Source organism: Balaenoptera physalus (assembly GCF_965194825.1).
Source record: "Balaenoptera physalus genome assembly, chromosome: 15".
Taxonomy (NCBI): Eukaryota; Metazoa; Chordata; class Mammalia; order Artiodactyla; family Balaenopteridae; genus Balaenoptera; species Balaenoptera physalus.
Genome location: NC_138894.1, coordinates 14,476,393 through 14,487,192, shown reverse-complemented (window position 1 = coordinate 14,487,192; position 10,800 = coordinate 14,476,393).

The following is a 10,800-nucleotide window of genomic DNA, read 5'->3' as shown; positions in this document are numbered from 1 at the left end:
TTTTAGGGCTTCATCACTTCCCCCTAGACTATCTGTCTCCCTGCTTCAAACCTGGCCCAACTCCAGCCATTTCTACACTACAGTGCAAAAATAAACTTGCTAAAATGCAAATCTGATGTGTCACTCAGATCTCCTTTGCCTAGTACACAAGGTCCTTCCTAATGTGGTCCCTGCCTACTTTCCCAGTCTCATCTCTCACCACTTCCCTTCAAAGACCCTACCTGAAGGCCTTTGCCTGACACTTCCCACACCCCCTGAGTACTACTCCTCCTATAAGACTCAGTGCAAGTAGCAGCTGCTCATGAATATGTTCTCACATGCTCCTAGAGTCAGTCAACTGGCCCTCCTCTTAGTCTCTTGCACAGACCTCCATCAGAGTATCTGTAACACTTTACCATAGTTATCAAATATTTTGGTCTGTCTTCCCCCAAAACCTGCGAGCCTCTTGCAACCAGAGACCACTTCTTACTCAACCTCATTTTTCCAATGCTTATCATAGTGCCGTTCCTGGAGGAAGATCAATAAATGCACACGCCTCTTCCTTGAAGTTCCTTGGTCCAACCTCCCCTATGTTGTATATCAACCAGATCATGCATAGCTCAGCACCTACTTTTGAACCCTTAACTCCCCTCTTCCCCTTCTCTCTATACCTCAGCTGCCAGTCAGGAAAGAGGTAGACGTCAATAGTATCCATCTCTAAACTAGTTCAAATTATCTCTCACACTTACTTCCTCCAGGTGAATGATTCAGTACGTCTCAGTATTATACAATACAACGTTTTTGGAGGATGCAGACTATTTCACAACAAAATTAGGTATAGCTTTGCAATAAGTCAAATCACTAAGGGCAACAGCCTACTCTCCCTATATTATAGATCTATCAGTTTATCCAATTAACAGTCCATCTAAAACACAGAAAAGTTTTCTTTAAAAATGTAAATTGATATTAACTCTTATTTTAGTCAGTTCATAAGAGTTTAGGTCAGTTGGAACAGTGTCCTGATGGATAGATGATTTCCAACAGACTAAATGAAGCAGAGATTGCTTTGTCCCAACCATTTTCTTAGTAAAGTACACTTTACTCATCTGATTTCATTTTGGGGACAAGCCAGGTTCCTATCCCACTGTAAAGGACAGAAGGATAAGCTTTTTCTACACAAAGATGATATGATTTTACTATCTAGGATATTTCACAACCTAAGGCAGGCCTCCAGAAACAAAAGGCCATGCTGTTTAAGTATCACTAGAAATAATAGCTTCAAAATAACTTTTCTAAGACCAAAGCCATCATTTATGAGGACATCCCAAACATTCGGTCAGCTTACAACTACCAAGTTAGATAAGTGTTAAAGGAATGCAAAACAAAATTCTTCGAAAACTACATAATAGAAATTCTTTGAATATTGGCTTCACTATCAAGAGTCTGCATCAACCCTATTCCTGTCCTCAGTTCCCTACACAGGAGATAAATCCATATCTGGGTAAACACTGTCATAAAACGCCAGTGATAACTACATGATAAAATACCACCTGAGTGTGATGAGTGCCACATCCTTACATTGCTCTAAAAGTGGAAAGTTTTGTTTTTGCATCTTCCCATGCTCTTTTTCAAGATCCAGGGAGGATTCATGCATTTCTACCTGGCACAGCCCTGCCTTTATGTGGTTCCCAATCCCCTGGTTATGCTAGAAAAAAACTATGCAGTGGTCCAAGAGACAATTAGATGTGGAACATACCCATTTAAATAAAACTCGGTTGAAGTCCATAACCATTTATTAAGCGCTCACTGTGCTGTGGGAAACAAGTAAACAACAACAACAACAAAAAGTTGATTCAAACCTCCAGGAGCTCTCGGGATCAGAAAAGAAGAAAGGCAGACACAAAGTAAAAAACTGGCACAAATCAAATGTGATAAATAACATAATGGAGGTGTAAAAAGATAATCTAGGAATATGGGAGAAGGAGAGAGAATGACCCCCAATGGACAATGTCTTGGCGTAGATGGGATACTAAGGTCAGAATTCAATAGGTGAATGTGTACAAAGCAGTTATCCCAGGCAGCGAAAATGATTTAGGCTGAGAGAGCATGGAATTTGTATCAAGATTAGCAGTCAGTAGAGGGTACACATTGGGGTTTGGTGGTGGATAAAGCTGGAAAGGTAGAGGGCTTTGGATTCCTGGCCTAGGAGTTGTGTTTTATGCTGCATCATGGCAATTCTTTATGGTGTAGGCACCTGGTCCATTTTTGTAAATGTTCCACGTGAACTTGAGATTAGTATGTATTCTCTAATTCTTGGGTAGAGTACTCTACATATGTTCACCAAATCAAACTTGTAAACTGCATTGTTTGTTTTACCAATTTTTTTCTCAGTCTGTTTGACCTTTAAATAATCGAAATAGATAAGTTGAAATCTCCCACTGTGGTGATGGACTTGTAAAATTTTCACTGTTGTCATACTAGTTTTTCATATTTGTTTTAAAGCTGTTTTATTAGGTGCATACAAGTTTAGAATTATTGTGTCTTTCTGGTGACTAAAACCTTTCATCATTAAGTAGTGACCCTCACAACAATTCTTATCTTAGAACACATCCTGACTAGCACCCCTAGAGTTGTTGTTGTTGTTATTTCTCTGTCTTTTAATGGTGAGTTTAGTACATTGCTGATGTTCCTGAATTTGTTTCTATTTCTTTCTCACTTTCTATTTGTCCTGATTTTTCTGTTTTGATTCTCTCCCTCCAAACCCTTTCTTTTCTTTTTTTTTTTAATTAAATGAGATGCTTATTGGTTATTTTTCTTGTTCCATGTTTTTCCCTTGACTGTTTCAGAATTTACACCCTCTACTTCTATTATTTTATGATTATCCTTAAAATTTTACACTATATAATTAACAGAGTCAGAAATTGTTATCTTTACTCCCTGGAGAAGAAGAGAAGGATCCTAGATCTTTAACTTCCAAATAACTCCTGAATATTTTACATGCTTTAATTGTCTAGTATTTTAACTCTGTCTTTTTCTTTAATCCCACAAACTATTAATAGCATCATTGTCAGTAGTAGTAGTAATAGTAGTAGTAGCAGTAATAATAGTATTTCTACAGGTAATGGTTTTTTTTTTTAATTTACCTACAATTTTAACAACTTTTTTGTTCATCATTCCTTTTTGTATCTCAGACCTTGTATGTGAGATTATTTTCCTTTTTCCTGAAAAGTTCCTTTACAAGTCCCTTCAGTGAACGCTTGTTGGGGGTAAACTCTGAGATTTTGTTTATATAAAAACGTTTTTATATTACTTACATTTCTTTGTGTTGTGGTTATTTTCAGTAAGGCAGAATGGGTCTCTTACCAAAGCATCACTTTCACCCTCATTCTTCAAAGATAGATTGATGCTCTCAGCATTTTGAAGATATTATTCCATTAATTTTTCTTCTGTTGTTGCTATTGAGAAGTCTGCCATTCCAATTGCCATTTCTTTGTAAGAAATCTGCCCTTTTTTTCCTCTGATTGATTTTAAGATCTTCTCGTTGTCTTTGTTCAGGAGTTCCACTACAATTTGTGGTGTTTATTTATCCTCCCCCATGTACATTGGGTTTCCTTTATCTGGGGAGTCATAGCTTACATTAGTTCTGGAAAATTCTCGGGCATCTCCTTCAATATTGCTTTTTCTCTTCTCTCTATTCTCTTCTTCCAAAACTCCAATTAGCCAACAAATGTTAGTTCTCATTCTACCTTCCCTATCACTAACCTCTCTTTTATAATTCTCATTTACTTTCTATCTATTCTGAATTCTGGAAAATTTCTTCAGACCTACTTTCCAGTTCATTAATTCTTTCTTCTGCTGTTAACCATTGGTTAACCATTCACCAAGACACATATTTTGACAATTACGTTTTTTACTTATAGAAGATTATTTGGTTCATTTACAGATCAGCCTTGTTTTATTTTTAAATTCCATCTTTTTTTTCTTTAAACATTTCCACATTCTATCAACTCCTCCCCTGACTAAGTATAGGCAAGTGGCTCACTTTCTTTGCATCTCAGTTTCCTCATCTGTAAAATGGGGGTGATTGCTGTACCTCCCTCATAGAGCTGTGAAGATTAAATGAGTTACTATATGCATACCTGTCAATGTCCCATCAGGAACTAAAAATCAGACTAGGTATTTCAATCAGAGAGGGATTTAAATACAGGGAAGTCAGTTTCAAAATTATTGGAATGGCTGGAGGAATAAAAGGGAGAAGTTGGTGTGACCCAGAGAGCAGGAACTATAGAAAATCACTACTGCTATGCCAAGGCTCCTCTGAGCCCACACTGCACGGCTTCCACAGAGCCGTGCAGCCCCTGCCCATCTGCTTACCACTGTCCTTTCAAGGACCTTGCGCATCTAAGTCCTTGCCTCAGTCTAAGCCCCACACTGCCAGGAGCCACTACAAGAGCTGGCACTTATCTGTGACTACCACTGCTACTGCCCATTTTGCTGTGGCTGCCAGAGGCCAAGAGCAGAATAGCTGCCATCTTCTTACCATCTTTTAATCCCGTGCAAATTAGCAGGATGTTGGAGGGTGAGCCTGGAGTTGAGTCACAGTACCTGGCACAATGTGTATAGTGCTTATAACAGGGCCGGCTGCATGGTAAGTAGTGAATTAAATGTTCACTCTGGTGGCTGTTATTGAATATATTCTAAATATTCCATAATTCCAAGAGCTGAAGTCTGGGAGAGTCCCAACTGTTGTGTGTTGTTTCTGTTGACTCTCATTCATGTCACTCACGGTTTGTGGCTCTGTGTATTTGTTGACCTTTGATTGTGAGCTCATTCACAGTTGATATTAGCTTGTGGGGATTGTAATCTATGGTAAAATGGAGTGCTGTTTCCAGAGAGGATTTGTGTTTCTTTCCCTCTGCTGGGAGGCCGAGGAAGTGTAAAGGACCTGGAATCCACTCTAGCATGCTTTGAAGGTCCCAGGTTGAGACAGGACCCTTGGGAGTACCCCTGCCCCCACCCCCACCCCCCTGCACCTTGCTACTGGCCCTGAGTTCTGGTTCAGAGGCTCCCATCAGTTGCAATGCTAATATAGGTGTTTTCCCTCTGAGAGGAAGCCTGACTTTGAAGCATGTTTACCTGCTGCTGTTCACCACCAAGAGTGGTGGTGAACGGAACCACTGCCCCTTAAGCTCACTTTGGGGGGTGGGGGGGAACACAGAAGGAGGAATTTAGAGATTTCCTTTCCTTTCTAGGAGTCCAAAAAATGTGTTTAACTCTGTTTTATCTAAGACATTTGTTTTGAGGCAGGAAGACCCTGCAGAGTCTATACTCAGTCATATTGCCAAAAGCAGAAATCTGTATTTCATTCAGTAGAAAACGGGGAGCCTTTAAGGAATGGAGGCCAGGGAATTGAGGTTTTCGAAAGAAAACTGGCAATAAAGTAATCTGATGGGAACATGTCTTCTAATATTAGGGGCAAGAGAATCATTGTCCCCAGAAATGTATGTCAACGGCAATCACAAATTTGGATTTTCTAGGAAAATCCAAATTTCAAATATTCAGCCCAAGAGTTCTCTCATATGTTGTGTATTTGTCAGAACTCTAATCCTCACATGAACTTGACTACATGCAATCACCATAAATATGGCCTTCACCATAAATGTATCAATAATACATTGGCGTCAGGACTTCCCTGGTGGCGCAGTGGTTAAGAATCCGCCTGCCAATGCAGGGGTCACGGGTTCGATTCCTGGTCCGGGAAGATCCCACCTGCCGCAGAGCAACTAAGCCCAGTGCAACACAACTACTGAGCCTGCTCTCTAGAGCTCTTGAGCCGCAACTACTGAAGCCCAAGCACTCTAGTGCCCGTGTGCTGCAACTACTGAGCCTGCGTGCTGCAACTACTGAAGCCCGTGTACCTAGAGCCTGTGCTCCACAACAAGAGAAGCCACTGCAATGAGAAGCCCACGTACCACGACGAAGAGTATCCCTTGCTCGCTGCAACTAGAGAAAGCCCGCGCCCAGCAATGAAGACCCAACGCAGCCAAATAAATAAATATAATACATTGGTGTTCAAGCTTATTAATCAACCCCTGTGAATCTGATTCTTGTTAATTGTTAACAATCAAGGAACTCTTGGGCAGGCAATGCTGCAGCCAAGCATTTGAACCTTGGTGACTCCACCAAAGGGCAGACTTTCCCCAAGGCAGCCACCAAACCTCCTTAACAGAAACCTGGAGGCATGCTGAGCTCCCTCTAAGAAAATGATTCCATGAGTCATGCTCTGTGGGCACACCCTGAAGTTCTCTTTGTTTTGGAAAACTCAATATCCTTTCACCAAGATTAACTCCCTTATATGATAGAGAGAGTAATTCAAGCTGAGTGTTCAAAAACAATAACTCACTACCAGGGCTATCAGCAGATTTTGTCAACTAATAATGTCTGTTAGTTGGCAAGAGAAGAAAGATGGCATATTTTCAGATATAAATATAAAATGTTTAAGGAAGTATAATGTGTAAGTATAACTCCACCCAGCTATACTGGTTACATTTTAAATCTCCTGGTTGCATTTAGGTGCATACCTGTCTTGACAGGCAGCACAGGTCCTTGGAGAGACTTGGAGGAAGGAGGGTAGAGTCCCATGAGAGGTGGTTGGAATGAACTGGTAACACACAGGCAGGATCTATGTCAGAGGCAGAGCCCGCCAAAAGCTCTGATGGAGTGGGTGGGGTCACAGAACAGGGATAGGGAAGAATCCAGGACGAGTACTAAGACTTTGACTTAATCAATTGGGTCGTTGGAGTACCATTTAGTGAGAACTGGGAGACTGGGGTAGAGATGGGTGGAGCAGGAATACCAAGGTTCTATTTAGGACATGGTAAATTGAAGATGCTCTGAGACAGCCAGTTGACTGTGCCAGGTGTGCAAAGATCCAGGCCTGGAGCTCATCCTAAGCCACTTCCTATACCAACACAGAACTTCCAGGCCACTCGCTTGAGTCTTCCCAAATAGTTTCCATTGTTATTATATCAATAACCTGTGAACTTGAACACCAGATATAATGCGCACTACATGACTTTTAAAGACCATCTAAAAGGCTTGCCACTTCAGGAGGCTGAGTACAGCTGCCTGGTTCCACCACCCTCCACGCCATTCTTCACAGAAGTACTTCCTACCTGACCTAAGGTAGAGTCCGGCATCACTCCCGAGCCCCTCCTGAGCCCCAGTATCCCTCCTCTTGGGACCAAAACTTCATCCTCTGCTTCCATCCTTGCATTCTTCTCCCCTGACTCCCCCCAACACTGCCTCAACTCTTCTTCTATATTCCAGTTCTGTTCTGTTCTGTTCCTGAAACAAGGAAGAGAAAGAGAAAACCCAGAACCCTTGCTCACTTATGGCTGAGCTGAGGATTTGGGAGGAGCGCTGCGTCCATGGGAGCCCCTGAGAAGCCATGCCCTTGGCACCTGGTTGCCCACGTGTCCCCGCTGACAGATTCCCCACTACTCTCTTCCTTGCACTCTCTACCGGTGCTAACTGGCCCCTCTCCCCAGCATGTCTTCCCTCCCCTTCCCCTTTAAATGTCATGTTTCCTCCACCTGAACTGCCCTTCTCTCCCAACCACCACATGTTTACACCCAGCCATCAGGGGCTAGCTCAAATGCCACCTCCGCCTTGAAAAAGAATAAACAAACAAGCAAACAGAAACTACAAAGTATGAAGGACACCCTTCATTCCGGGAGCATGTTTATCTCCTCTAACTGTCACGATCACCATGGCAGGCAGGTGTTATTATGCCCATTCTGTAGGTGAGGAAACAGGCTCAGAGTGTAAAAGCACACACTTAGTGACAGGCTGAAATTCAAGACCAAGTCTGTTAAAGCCCTACATCTGTTCACTTGACCACAGCATTATTTTACCACCAAATCCAGTGGCTCTCAGCCCTGACACTTCACTGGGACCATCTGGTGCCCAGGTCATGCCTCTAACCAATTACAAAATGATCTCTAGTGATGGAGCCCTCCACAGTAAATACTTTTTAATGCTCCCCAGGGAATTCCAGTGGGATGGACAGAAGAAGACTGTACGGGAGACCAGGAAAGGGATGGCCAAAGGAAAATCGGTGCGGTATTACAGAAAGAGGGGCAGAAAGGGGTTGTAGCTGAAGAAGAAAAGAAAATGGTCAATCGTGGGAAATGCTGCTGAGAAGTCAAGTTTAAAAGGGCAGGGGGGTGCCAAAAATGGTCCATTACCTGTGAGGCCAAGGATGGCCTTTATGAGAAAAGTTTCCATCAAGGGGTGGGGCGAAGCAAACTGTTGAGGGCGGAGGAGTGGGAGGGGAAGCAAGGGAAGGCACTCTTTCAAGAGAAGCAAAGAAGTAGAGAGGGAAGATGTTGTCTTCATTTTGTTTTATTTTGTTCTAGGAAAGCAAGACATGGGTGGGTCTGGTGAGAAGGAGGCAGCAGAGAGCAAATGGTTGAAGATGACAGGGAGAAATCAAAACGGCGAAGTCTTTGAGAAGATGCGTATTCCATTTCAACCCCAACCGGGTGTACTTCAATTCAACTCTAGCAATAACCACCCAAAGTCAGTGCAGACCCCACACGTTAAAAGGCAGCAACCCTTACCTCAGACGCCAGCCACACTTCAGGGGTCCCCCGACCACCCACACTTCCGACTGGCTATCAATTCAGAAGTTCCCATGACCCCCTCAGTTTTGATAATTCACGAGAAAGATTCACAGAACTCAGGAAAGTGCTATTATATTATAATTTTATATTATTATATAAATTATTATAATTTTATTATATAGGACACGCATCAGGAGGATAAGCCAAATGACAAAACATTTAAGGTAAGGTCTAGGAGGGACCACAGAGCCTCGATGCCCCCTCCCTGTGGAGGCAGGGTGCCTCACCTGCCCAGCACATCACTGTGTGCTTCCAACCAAGAAGCTTCTCCAAGCTCCAGTGTCCAGAGTTTTGGGGGATTTAATACACAAGTGTGATGGATTAAACACTGGCCACATGATTGAACACAGTCTCCAGCCCCCCTCCCCTCCCAGGTGGCCGGGAGGAAGAGCTGATATCGTGTGTCTCCAAGCCCCAACCCTTCATTTAGTTGATCTTTCTGATGACCAGGCACCAGCATGAAGCTATCTAGACACCCTACCTTGAGTGAGATCGTTATCTGTCACTGAGGAAATTCCAAGGGTTTCAGAAGCTCCCAGCCAGAAATCTGGGAAAAAGGTGAGATAAATTTTTAAATTATATAACAACGAGTCAGGAGGTTCAGGACCTGGAGGAAAGGAAGAGCCTCTACCACTCCAGCAATAAGAGAATGGCGGGGCTAGTGAGGTGTAGTTGGAAGTGTGGTGGGAGGCGCTGAGCAGGCTTTCATACATGAGTTCTATTTTCAACGACGGAGCATGGGAGCGATGGGGTCAGGATATTGTGGCTGTGCACAAACGCCTAGGAAAGCGTCAGAGGACTGCTGGGCAGCGTGAGAGCTCAGTGGTGGTGGTGCCCGTGCATCCAGGTGGCAGCCATCTATAAGGCTAGGTGGTTTTCTCCAATAGCCCCTAGCAGCCCCTATGGAGACACAGACCATCAATACAACGAGGCCTGGGGTTTTGTCTAATGAGCGCTAGGGAAGAAAACAGAGAAAGCCTGTGAGAAGACCAGCAAGAAAATGGCTGAAAAGACAGAGCATAGAAATTAAACTGGATGGATAAGGAAGCAAAAGCAGAGGGGCAGATAGAGAGGGAGGATGTCCATGGGCTAGAGGTCCTGATAATGGTGAAGAACTGGTGCTTTGAGAGTATGGGAGTGAGAAAGCAGCAAGGCTGTGGTCAGAGAAGGGGAAGTCTGCAGGCACGATTGCTGAAATGGAGCCTTTCCAAGAGGCACCCGGCCTCGGGGGTGGCCAGGGGCATGCCTCTTCCAACTGGAGTATTAATTCCTTGTATTCAAGATAAGTTCCCTGAAGAGAGGTACCATGTTTAATCCATCTTTGTATTCCTAGCAGTACTGAAAATACTACATGGAAGGTAATGATACCCTTTGGGAAGGGAGGATGTTAAATTGTGAAGGATGCAGGAAAACTCAGGAAGCCCCTGTGCGGTGAACCTCAGGGAACCAATGAGACAAAAGGGCAGCAAGGCACACTGGAGAGCAGGATTCCCCAAGTTCACTGCGGCCCCAGAGGCCAAATGAGCTCTTTAGAAGTAAATGTTGCCAGTTAACACTTTCCAGTCTTAAACTCATACATACTTGCCCACGACCAGTGATCCCTGTTGGATTATCTCTTCCATCGGAGATTCAATGGCAGCAGTGGAAATGAGGTCACTCTCATTAGGAAGGGGGTGACTTCCAGAGACAGGGCAAGGAGGGCAGAACTTCATCTGATCCCCTCTTTGGTCTTTCTGACTCACCCACTGAGTGCCTCCTGGAATCCTTTATTCAGTGATAATTCGACCCATTCATCAAGTGACCACCCTAAGCAAGGTGTCACAGGAGAAGGTGAGGTGGACAATTTTGTCACAGCCCCCTAGGAGCTTACAGGTTGGTGGGGAAGGTCACACATGCCCCCAAACCGCCACACGCAAAGCAGCTCCCTACTAACCAACGAGGAGGCTTGTCACCTGGGGAGACTAAGGTGAAAGGTTCTGTTCTGGGTATCAATGTGGTGAGTTTGTTTGCTTGTTTGTAGGGCTGCTTTCTTCGTGACTAGAACTTAAAAGAAGTAAGAACAAATTTCCCTCTCCAGTGACAAAGGGAGCCCGGGGCGAATCCGATCGTACTCTTGATACTTTAAAATAATGTC